Here is a 13,559-nt window from a genome sequence, read left to right on the forward strand (position 1 = left end):
AGGTGAAATCAGTAGTGAGCCTCTTCGTCTTGCCTGTCTGCTGTGCAGGGAGTCCTTTGTGGAGTTATAGTTGTTCAATTTGTTGTAAATTCCATGGGATATTTCAAGAGGCTCACCTCACACCACCGTTTTAATGACGTCTCTGTCTTTTCTCAATTAATGGTCTCCCAAGCCACCAGAACTTGAAACTCTAGTAATTCCTTTCAGTTGTCATCATTATATCTTGTCCAAACTACAATAGCAATTACCAAATAAACCTCACTGATTCTAGCCTCAACCTGCTCTACCCCATCTTTCAGCTGGCCTCAGTTTCACATACCTAATAAAGCCACTGCCATGTCTAAAACTATGCAAGGAATACATTTATCAATCAAGTGATAAATTTAAAAATCAAACACATTAATCCACAAATCTTAACCTCAAGTGTTTTACCAATTACATCCCCTTATACACTTAAAAATATTATTGTCCTTAACATTTCCCCAAACTGAGCTAATGTTTACCACAGAATTTTATATTTAAGTTATTCTCTTTGCTTAGACTGTCCTGCAAAAGCTCCTCTTCCTTCAAAGACATCCGTGTTTCAAATGCACACTCATCCTTTAAGCTTCCCTAAAATCCCACCTCAACCACATAGTCATCTTAAAAGGCCTCGCTGAACATTTCTTTCTTTTGCTTATAATCCAATAGCATCTAATCTTACCTTCATTATGGAGTTATTCCATAGTCTAGCTCATGTTATAATTATTCATATCTAGACCTTTCTGGATCATAGGGACTGAATTATATGGACTGGATTGGAAGCTATTTGAGGACAAGGATGATCTTGTATGTTTTTATCAATAAATTGCCCACATTTTCAAACATAAGTTTTTACATATGGTAGGAACTTAGGAAGAGTTGTGTGTGTGTGTGTGTGTGTGTGTGTGCACAGGTTTTAGTAGAACTGAGCCCTATGTACACTGAAACTCCATGATCTCTGCAATCCTTTTTATGAAAGCAACTCGTGAGTTCTTGTTCAAGACAGCAACAGAGGAAAATCCTGAACTCACCTCCGTCCATGGACACATCGAGTCTATAGCTAGAAATGGAATGGTTTCTTCTGGAAAAAAAAAGAAAAAGGAAAAACTGACAAAGCAACCCCTTCACATTGGGGAAACAAGTAGGAAAACACATTAAAGTGGATAGGAGAACCTGAGCCACTATCCAACCATAAACCCCATCCCCAGCATGGCAACCTACAATCAGAAAGGAAATCAAAACCTGAAGATTCTCCCTAAGGACTGAAATGTTCATACCCCATGTCTCAACTTTAAAGACTGGCAAGTGAGAGATGAACCACTAAAACACCTGGCTTTGAAGACCAATGAGGCCCATGCCCACAAAACCTATAGGGCTCTGGTGAACTGTAAAACATCTCTTTAAGTGCCCATGTGCAGATTCACCCACCAAGGGCCCAGTGCAGAAGCAACCGTTTGAAAAGTTCGCAAATTTTATACGAAAGAGACTCATTTTCTAATTTTAAAGCATTGGTCTAAAGGGGAAGGTCCCACTGGCATAGCCTCTGGAGACAAATGCTGGTGCACACAATCTTCCATGCTCTCCCTCTGCCTTGATTAAGCTTAGGGGCACCATCATTTTTTTCCTATTTATCTTTATTTTCCTTTTTCTTTGTTATTTTCTTTGTTTTTTTCCTCTTTTATTTCCTTTTCTTTTCTTTCCTGTGTGTGTGTGTGTGTGTGTGTGTGTGTGTGTGTGTGTGTGAATGCCATCTTTACATAGTCCCTCGGCTTCACTCTAACCAGTGAGCACCATTTTCACATTTTTACTCTACCATACACCAGAGCACCGGTATCTCCAGAGGAAAGTTTCTACACGTGTCTGGTGCCCTGGTTTTTATGTCTAGTGACCCAGATTTTACAGCTGCCACCCAGAAGATGCCCTAGATTTCCTAGCGCTGGAGGCCAGGGGGCTTGCAGTCCTGGATCCCATGGGGCTGTAAAAATCAGAGAGATAGTTCTTATCAGACTACCACTCCTAGGGCATTACACAGATAGCAAACTGAAACATACCCACAGTCTACTTGTGAAAAAGGCCTACTTGTTTGTACATTAACTTTAGGCTAAGGGGCAGACTTCTGGCTTGGCACACTTATAGGGGCCTACCGAGGGGATCTCAGGAAACATACAGTGGGGGGATGCCATCCTTGCACCCTCTCTCTGCATCACTTCTGCTCACCAGTATCTTATGGAAAGAAGCCTTTATTGGCACCCTAATTTTTGTGGATGTTGCCAAGGAAAATCTCTATATTGTATGGCACTGGTGGTCAGTGGGGCTTACACTCACAGTTCCCACAGGACTGCAACTAATGGAAAAATAGTTCTTAAACAGCTACCAACCCCAGGGGACAGCAAGAAGTAACATACATAAGAGATCAGTCTTCCTGGAAAGAGGCCTATTAGCATTAGTGTATCATTATAGCTGGAGCATGAGGGGTAGTCTTCGAATTTAATATACATCTCTGGGATGACTTTAAACTTTTCCTGAGATCTCAGAGAGTGGGAACTATCTTTTTTTTTTTAATTAAATTTATTGGGGTGACAATTGTTAGTAAAATTACATAGGTTTCAGGTGTACAATTCTGTATTACATCATCTATAAATCCCATTGTGTGTTCATCACCTAGATTCAGTTCTTCCATCACCATATATTTGAACCCCCTTAACTTCATCTCCCACCCCCCACCCCCCACCCCCTAGCCGTTATGGAAGGCAGTGTGGAGGTTCCTCAAAAAATTACGAATAGAATTGCCATATGACCCAGCAATCCCTCTCCTGGATATCTACCCAAAAAATCTGAAAACATTTAGGGAACTATCTTAACACACATTCTCTCTCTGCTGCACTCCAGAGTATAAGCATCTCTCAGATGGGAGCTCTTATGTGAATCTGGTACCCCAGATATAAAATTTGTAAATATTTAGGCACTCAACATAGGAGTACCTACAGAGCAAATGTTAACAGGCCTATAGGCAGAAATAGACAGGGTTACACTAATAGTAGGGACCTTAATACCCCATTTACATTAATGGATAGATCATTGAGACAGACAAGTAAGGAAACATTGGCTTTATATGGCATGAAGTTAGAGAAAATAAAATTAATAGATGTATACAGCATGTTCCACCCAAAAACAACAGAATACGTATTCTTCTGAATGCCACATGGAACATTCTCCATGATAGATCATATGTTAGACTACAAAACAAGTTTCAACAAATGTAAGAAGACTGAAATCATATCAAGTATCTCTTCTAGCTACAATGGTATGAAACTAGAAACCAATTAGAAGCAGAAAACTGGAACTCACAAATGTGTAGAGACTAAGCAATATGCTATTGGACAACCAATGTCTCAATGAAGAAATAAAAAGCAAAATAAAAAATATCTTGAGATAAACAAAAATGGACATACAACATGCCAAAACTTATGGGATTTAGAAATAGCAGATCTAAGAAGGAAATCCAAAGTGATGAATGCCTACTTCAAGAAATGAGAAAAATCTCAACTAAACAACATAATTTTACACCTCAAGGAGTTAGGAAAAGAACAAACAAAGCCCCAAATTCGTAGAAGGAAGGAAATAACAAAGATCAGAGAAGAAATAAATAAGTAGAGACTAAAAGAACATTAGAAAATACCAATGACTCATGGATTGGAAGAATCAACATAGTTAAAATGGCCATATTACCCAAAGCAATATACAGATTCAATGCAATCCCCATCAAAATCCCAATGGCATATTTTAAAGAAATAGAACAAAAAATCATCAGATTTGTTTGGAACAACAAAAGACCCCGAATAGCCAAAGCAATCTTAAGAAAAAAGAACAATAATGGAGGTATCACACTTCCTGACTTTGGCTTGTACTACAGGGCTACAATAATCAAAACAGCATGGTATTGGCAGAAAAACAGACACAGAGAACAATGGAATAGAATTGAGAACCCAGAAATAAAACCACATAAATATGGACAGATAATTTTTGACAAAGAAGCTAGAAACATACAATGGAGCAAAGACAGCCTCTTCAATAAATGGTGCTGGGAGAATTGGATAGCCACGTGCAAAAGAATGAAACTGGCCATGTACCAAAGTTAATTCAAAACGGATCAAAGAATTAAGCATAAGACCTGACACAATAAACTGCATAGAAGAAAACATAGGTACTAAACTTATGGACCTTGGGTTCAAAGAGCATTTTATGAACTTGACTCCAAAGGCAATGGAAGTAAAAGCTAAAATAAACGAATGGGACTATATGAAACTTAAAAGCTTCTGCACAGCAAAAGAAACCATTGACAAAATAAAGAGTCCACCAACTGAATGGGAGAAGATTTTTGCAAACAGTACCTCCGATAAGGGGCTAGTATCCAGAATATACAAGGAACTCATGCAACTCAACAACAAAAAAACAAACAACCCAATTGAAAAATGGGCAGAGGACTTGAAGAGACATTTCTCCAAAGAGGACATACAAACGGCAAATAGACATATGAAAAAATGCTCAACATCACTAATCATCAGAGAAATGCAAATCAAAACCACAATGAGATATGACCTCACACCAGTCAGAATGGCTATCATCAACAAGACAAATAGCAACAAATATTGGAGAGGCTGTGGAGAAAAAGGAACCCTCATACACTGTTGGTGGGAATGCAGACTGGTGCAGCCATTATGGAAGCCAGTGTGGAGGTTCCTCAAAAAATTACGAATAGAATTGCCATATGACCTAGCAATCCCTCTCCTGGGTATCTACTCAAAAAATCTGAAAACATTTAGAGATAAAGACACGTGTGCTCCAATGTTCATTGCAGCTTTGTTTACAGTGGCCAAGACATGGAAACAACCAAAATGTCCTTCGATAGATGAATGGATAAAGAAGTTGTGGTATATATACACAATGGAATACTATTCGGCGGTAAGAAAAGATGATATAGGAACATTTGTGACAACATGGATGGATCTTGAGAGAGTAATGCTGAGCGAAACAAGTCAGACAGAAAAAGCAGAAAGCCGTGTGATTTCACTGATATGTGGTATATAAACCAAAAACAACAAAAGAACAAGACAAACAAATGAGAAACAGAAACTCATAGACACAGACAGTAGTTTAATGGTTGCCAGAGGGTAAGGGGGGTGGGGGGTGGGTGTGGGAGGTGAGGGTAAGGGGGATCGAATATATGGTGATGGAAGGAGAACTGACTCTGGGTGATGAACACACAATGGGATTTATAGATGATGTAATACAGAATTGTACACCTGAAATCTATGTAATTTTACTAACAATTGTCATCCCAATAAATTTAATAAAATAAAATTAAAAAAAGAAAAGAAAATACCAATGAAACCAAGAGAGGGTTCTTTGAAAAGATAAAGAAAATTGACAAACCTTTATCTAAATTCACCAAGGAAAAAAGAGAGAAGACTCAAATAAAATCATAAATGAAAGAGGAGATGTTACTACTAATAACACAGTAATGCAGAAGATCCTAAGAGACTACTGTATACAATTATATGCCAAATTAGACAACATAGAAAAAATGGATAAATTGCTAGAAACATACAACCTTCCAATATTGAATCATGACAAAATAGGAGATCTGAACAGATTGAATACTAGTAAGGATATTGAATCAGTAATTGAAAAACTTCATACAAACATAAGTCCAGGACCATAGGGCATAACTAGTGACTTCTACCAAACATTCAAAAAAATTAATACCAATCCTTCTCAGAGTCTTTCAATAAATAGAAGAGAAGGGCATACTTACAAACTCATTTTATGATGCCAACATTTCCCTGATTAAAAAAGTAAAAACAGATAAAGAAAACACAAAAGTATAGACCAATATCCCTGATGAACATAGATGCAAAAATCCTCAACAAAATATTAGCAAACTGAATGTAACAATATATTAAAAGGATCATATATCATGATCAAGTGGGATTTATTCCAGAGACAAAAGGATGATTCAATACACACAAATTGATCAACATGATATACCATATTAACAAAATAAAGGGTAAAAATCTTATGAACATCTCAATAGATTCCAAAAAAGCATTTTACCAAATTCAACATTTATTTATGATAAAAAAAACTCTCAACACATTGGCTATACAGGGAACATATCTCAGCATATTAAAGGCAATATATCACAAACCCAGAGCTAATATTATACTCAGTGGGGAAAAGCTAAAAGCATTCACATTAAGATCAGGAACAAGACAACAATGCCCACTTTGCCACTTTTATTTAACATAGTATTGAAAGTCCTACCCAGACAGATTAGGCAAGACCAAGAAATAGAGAAGTCAGAAACATGGCTGTGTGAGTGGGGCTCCTTGAAATCTCCACTGGAAGTTACAACAAACTGAATAGCTATCATTTAATAAATGACACCCTATGCAAGACACAAGTATGACTGAAAGATCCACACATCGAAACATCTGAAGGTGGGCAAATGGAGTGAACAAGGGAGGAGGGAAGGAGGAAGTACAGAGATGTGGGCCACAGGATGCAGCCTGGAGTTCATGGTGGTCCTAGGAGAAGAAAGAATTCAGGCTGCAGGTGCACTTTCTGTGGTCCACAATTCAGCCTGAGGGATCAGCATATAATACGGCTGAACCTAGTGATTGGGGCAGAGACCTTGGGGCAAAAACTGAATATACAAGAATGAGAACTGCAGTTTAAGCCCTCACTACCAGGCAGAAAACAAAGACAGAGCCTGACCTCCTCACCCTACACACTCAGTGTTAGAAGCGGGCCACAGAAGAAATCGTAGTAGTATCGGATTAAAGAATAGAATATCTACAACCCTGAGAACTGAAGAGACGGTCCCTGAGTGTCAGATGCACAGTGCAGATAATGCCAGTGATAGGGAAAGAACTGTAGGGGTTAGACAACTGTGGGCTGGAAGTCACCATTTCTCAGAGCCACAAACACACCTGCTGCCTCTCCCAGCCCACCCACCCCCAGCTCTTCTGATTTATCCCTGTGAGGGCACACACCTCTGATGAGACAAACAAGCTCTGCATTGGGTTACAGAGGCAGCATTGTGGTTTCAGAGGCTCAAAACTCCATCACCCACTACTTCCCCACATGGGGCCAGTGAGCTGAGACCAAGGAGATCTGATCACAGAGAAGAAACCCACCTTCCAGGAGACCTCCCATTGCAGGTAAAAACAGAACAGCACAAGAGAAAATGAAATGCTGCAACAACACCTACTGGAAAGGAAAAGAAAGAATTTTTCATATAAATCTGCTGCAGAATCCAGTCCTGTAGATTCGCAGGGAGAGAAATCCATCAATTGTCATGAATAACCACAGTAACAAGACAGCCCAGAAAGAAAATGAAAAATCTCCATAAACTGAACTTAGAGACATGGAAATATGTGACTTAAATGACAGAGAATTCAAGATTGCAGTTCTGAAAAATCTCAATAAGATGCAAGAAAACTCAGAGAGGTAGTTTAATGAACGCAGAAATAAAATCAATAAACACAATGAATATTTTACCAAAGAGACTGAAATTTTAAAAAAGAACCAAATAGAAATATTAGAGATGAATAACTCATTAAAAGAGATGAAGAATAAAATAGCCAGTTTAGGAAATAGAGTGGAGCAAATGGAGGAAAGAATTAGTAATATCAAAGGCAGAAATCTGGAAATGACACAGATGGAAGAAGAGAGAAATTTGAGAGTTAAAAGACATAAAAGAACTCTACAAGAACTGTCTGACTCCATAAGAAAGAGCAACATGAGAATAATGGGTATACCAGAAAGAGAAGAAAGGGAGAAAGAAACAGACAGTCTATTCAAACAAGTAGTTGACGAGAACTTTCCAACTTACGGAAGTAAGTGAATCCTTGAATCCAAGAAGCAAACAGAACACCTGATTACCTCAATCCCAATAGGCCTTCTTCAAAACACATTATATTGAAAGTGTCAAAACTTAATGACAAAAAAAAAAAAATTCTCAAGGCAGCCAGGGAAACGAAGACAGTAATCTGCAAAGGAAAGCCAATTAGATTATCATCAGATTTTTCAGCACAAATTTTTCAAGCCAGGAGGGAGTGGAAACAAATCTTCAAACTATTGAAAGACAGAAATTACCAATCAACAATAATGTATCCAGCAATGTTATCTTTTAAACAAAAAGGAGGAATAAAGACATTCTCCGGCATAAAAAAGCTGAGGGAATTTTCCACAAGGCCTGCATGACAGAAAGTACTGAAAAAGGCTGTTAGAACTGAAACAAAAAAGTCAAAAGGATACAAACCATGAGCAAGATTTACTAATCGACAGACAGAAGCAGGAAATGGCAAACCTTGATACAACATATAACATTGTATATTTAAACATAACATAAAAGGCAAAGAAGATTAAAAAAAGAAAAATATAAGAAAAACATAACTTGGTTTCTGGAAAAATGGCGGCGTGAGGTGAGCCTCTGTAAAACTCCCCTTGAATTTACAACGAATCAAACAACAAAAACTCCACGAAGGACTCCCTGCACAGCAGACAGGAAAGACGAAGAGACCCACTACCAAAATCACCTACAGGTGGGAGATTCGCGCGAGCGGGGGGGAGGAGGAAGGAAGGGAGAAGTGTGCAGAAGGAGCCCCGCGGGCGCAGGACGCATACCTAGCTCAGCGCTCCGAGCTCACTGTTTCCTGGAACTACTGCAGCTGCGGCAGAGGGAAGAACTCGGACTGCTAGGGCTCCGCTTATGGCACACAGGGCTGAGGGGGCAGCATATAAGTCAGCTGAACCCAACACTCACTGCAGAGACCTCGGGGAAAAGACTGAGGGAAGAAGGCTGAAAACGGTGGTTTAAGCCCTCACTGCAGAGCAGAGAACGGAAGCCTTAGGCACTGAGACTAGCCGCCCCCTCCCTACCCTCCCAGAGCTCGCCCCACCCCCATCTGCCCGGTGCTAGAAACGGAACTGTAGCAGTGTCAGAGCAAAAGAACAGAATATTTGCTGTTCTGAGAACTGTGGACCGCAGACATAAATTCTCAGCCCAAATAGTTCCAACAATGGCGAGGGAGCTGTGGAAGCAGGACATGCTGTGGTGGTGGTCGCCGTCATTGCTCTGGACCGTCTCTCACAACTAACCCGGCCCTAGCTCCACCTATCTGGGCTAATTCCTGCAGGAGTAAACAGAACTGCTGAAACATACGGGCTCTGAATCTGGAGCTGGAAGAGCTTTGGAACATCAAAAGCTCTCCGCATACCCACCGGGACACTGCGCCCTGTGACCTAGTCGAACTATTAACAGAGGAGAAGCATGTCTCCCAGGGAATCCCCCCATTGTGTGAGAAGCTGGAATAGTGCAGAGACAACATAGCACTACCGTGTGGGAGAGGAAAAATAGGCTGCAGTTGGAGAAAAAATAAAACATTCTACAAACAAATACTGGAAAACAAAAGAAAAATATCTTCCTATCAACCTGTTGCAGAAGCCACTCATGTAGATGTCTAGGAAGAGAAATAGTAAATCAGTAATTGCCATGAATAACCAAGGCAACAAGACAGCTCAGAAAGAAAGTGAAACGTCTCCAGAAAAGGCACTTAAAGACACAGAAATATGTGACTTAAATGACAGAGAATTCAAGATTGCAGTTCTGAAAAAACTCAACCAGATGCAAGAAAACACAGATAGGCAGTTAAATGAACTCAGAAACACAATCAAAGAACAGCATGAGCATTTTACGAAAGAGATTGAAATTTTAAACCAAATAGAATTTCTGGAGATTAAGAACTTAACAGAAGTAATTAAGAACAAAATAACCAGCTTAGGTAGTAGAGTTGACCAGATGGAGGAAAGAATCAATGACATCGAAGATGGAAACCTGGAAATTACACAGATGGAAGAACAAAGAGACTTGAGACTGAAAAGAAATGAAAGAACTCTACAAGAACTTTCTGACTCCATCAGAAAGAGCAATATAAGAATAATGGGCATACCAGAAGGAGAAGAAACAGAGAAGGGAACAGAGAATATATTCAAACAAATTGTAGATGAGAACTTCCCAAACTTGTGGACAGAACTGGACCCTCGAATCCCAGAAGCAAATAGAACACCTAATTACCAAATCCCAACAGGCCTTCTCCAAGGCACATTGTATTGAAACTGTCTAAAATCTACAACAAAGAAAGAATCCTCAAGGCAGCCAGGGAAATGAAGACGGTAACTTACAAAGGAAAGCCCATTAGATTATCATCGGATTTTTCAGCAGAAACTCTACAAGCCAGGAGGGAGTGGAACCAAATATTCAAACTATTGAAAGAGAGAAATCATGAGCCAAGAATAATATATCCAGCAAAGATATCCTTTAGATATGAAGGAGGAATAAAGACCTTTCCAGACATACAGAAGCTGAGGGAATTCTCTAATACATGACCTGCACTAGAAGAAATACTAAAGAAGGCTATTCGACCACCATCAACAGGGACAATTTGTGGCAACCAAAACATAGAAAGGGGGAGAGTAAAGACATGAACCAGAATATGGGAATGGAGAAAGTATGCGTGCTGAGGAACTTGGAATACTCTAAATATCAAACCTTCTTTTACATAAACTTAAGGGTAAACACTCAGAAAAGAAATCCAGAACTGAAATATGTACTGTAATAAAAGAAGAAACAGAGGGAAACATCATAGAATACCACCACACAGAAATAAAAGACAGTAACAAAAAGGCAAAGAAACACTGGAGACACAGTCTTACCAGAAAACTAAAGATAGAATGACAGGAAATCCTCACATATCAATAATCACCCTGTGGGGACAGAGCCAGGAGTGCAGTTTCCAGGCTCTCAGCCTCACATGGACAGCTGCTGGCTCCGGTAGTAAATAGCCATCAACTGTGATTGGATGGCCATTGGCTGTGGCTAGTTGGCTGTCAGCTGTAACGAGTGAGCCATTGGCCACTAATATAACTGTCATGGCTACACTAGCACTAAATGGGGGCTAGCAAGAAGATGGTGGCTAATCTAGCAAGCACATATTGCAGCTGGCAAGGTGAATTGCAATTAGCACGTGGGGTTGGTTGGTTGCCAGAGCAGCAGACAGCGGGTTGCAGATAGTGTGGCTCCTGCTTCCTGTGTCTCCAACCCAGCCACCAGTGAGAATATAGTGGTATGACTCCCCTATCAATGGGTCCGTGGGTATTCTTTTGACCTCACCATATCCTGCGTTCTTATGTGGGGAACCGAACCATAGACCCTGCCTTACCCCTGGCATGACAAATGGCGCAGCGAGCAGGGAATGGTGCCAGCCAAAGCTCTCCAAAGGACAGTGGAGCAGTTTGTGTGTATGAACACTCAGTCTCAGGAAGACAAGGAGGAGCAACTGCCGGAGAGCTGGACCCCCATGGAGGGATGGAAAGACATCGACAGTTCTCGGACCAGCATAGGCCGAAGAAAGTGAAGGTTATTGCAGCCCTGTCGGCTGGGAAGTTCTTGCTGAGGCAGCCCGGATGCAGGACTTGTAGTCCCAGGAGGAAACACTTGCTGAGTACTCCGTGGGAGATGAGGGTGAGGTCAAGGTCGTCCCTCACACCCAGGACAGCCCTGGCGAATGACTGTGGACTATGGGGAATGGGCTCCATCCCTAATTTGATAGACCTCTTGACTGTTTGCTTGGGAACGTACCACCATGTAGTGGAATTCACGGATGTTTACTTTTGTGCTATGCCCAGAAAGACTGGTGGTACCCTGAGAAACCCTGGCTGTGCCTAGGAAGACTTGCTGTACCCAGAAAGACTGGTGGTATCCTGAGAACCCTGGCTGAGCCCTGGAAGTCTGCCTGTGCCCAGAGAGAGTGGCAGTGCCCTGAGAGGCCCTGGCTGTGCCCCAGTAGAGTTGTGGTGACCTAAGAAGCCCAGGAAGTCTGGCTGTGCCCAGAAGTACTGGTGGTGCCGTGAGAAACCCTGGCTGTGTTTGGGGAGACTGGTGGTACCCTAAGAAGCCCAGGAAGTCTGGCCATGCCCAGAAACACTGGTGGTGCACTGAGAAACCCTGGCTGTGTCCAGAGAGCCTAGCTGTGTTCAGGATATTGTGTTCATCTCCAGTCGCCTCGAACAGGGCCCCTCACGGAAGACACTTGTCGCATAGATTATGAGGTGAAACCCTGTAGGGGTGGAGTGTTGAGAAAGAGCCAAGAGCACAGTTTCCAGGCTCTTGGCCTCACATGGAAAGCTGATGGCTAAGGTAGTAAATGGCCATCAACTATGTTTGGATGGCCATCAGTGTGGTTAGTTTTGCATCAGCTGTAACAAGTGACCCATTGACCACTAATATAACTGCCGTTGCCATGCTAGCAGAAAATGGGGGCTAGCAAGAAAATGGTGGCTGAGCTAGCAAGTGTGGATTGCAGTTGGCACAGCGAATTGCAGTTAGCAAGTGGGGTTGGTTTGTTGGCAGAGAAGCAGACAGCAGGTTGCAGATAGTGTGGCTCCTGCTTCCTGTGTCTCCAACCAAGCCACCAGCAAGAATGTAGTGGAATAACTCCCCTATCTATGGCTCCGTGGGTGTTCCTTTTTGGCCTCAACATATTTTGCATTATTATGTGGGGAGCGGGACCAGAGACCCTGCCTGACCCCGGCATGACACACCCTAAATGTAAATAGACAGAAATCACCAATAAAAAGGCACAGAGTGGCAGATTGGATCAAAAAAACTAAACCCAACCATGTGCTGTCTCCAAGAGACATATCTCAGCTACAAGGACAAGCATAGACTCAAAGGGAAAGGGTGGAAATAGACACTCCAAGCAAATGGTATCCAGAGAAAATCAGGTGTAGCTATACTGATATCAGACGAAACAGACTTCAGGGTGAAAAGGGTAACAAAAGATAAAGATAAACATTTCATAATGGTAAAGGGGACTACACAACAAGAAGACATAACAGTCATCAATATTTATGCCCCAATCAGGGAGCACCGAAATATACTGAGCAACTACTAACAGAACTAAAGGGAGAAATTGACCAAAACACAATTATACTAGGGGACTAAAATACATCATTGACAGCTATGGATAGATCATCCAAACAGAAAATAAATAACGAAATAGTAGCCCTAAATGACACATTAGATGAAATGGACATAATTGACATTTATAGAGCACTTCATCCTAAAACATCAGACTATACATTCTTTTCTAGTGTACACGGAATATTCTCAAGGATAGACCATATATTGGGACATAAAATCAGTCTCAACAAATTTAAGAAGATTGAAATCATACCATGCATATTCTCTGATCACAAGGCTTTGAAATTGGATATCAACTGTAAAAAGAAAGCGGGAAAAAACACAAATACATGCAGATTAAACAACATACTTTTAAAGAAGGACTGGGTCAAAGAAGAAATTAGAGGAGAGATCAAAAGATACATAGAAACAAATGACAATGAAAATACATCCTACCAAAATTTTTGGGATGCAGCGAAGGCAGTTTTAAGAGGGAAATTTATCTCATTAC

This window comes from Rhinolophus sinicus, chromosome X (genome assembly GCF_036562045.2).
Source record: "Rhinolophus sinicus isolate RSC01 chromosome X, ASM3656204v1, whole genome shotgun sequence".
Taxonomy (NCBI): Eukaryota; Metazoa; Chordata; class Mammalia; order Chiroptera; family Rhinolophidae; genus Rhinolophus; species Rhinolophus sinicus.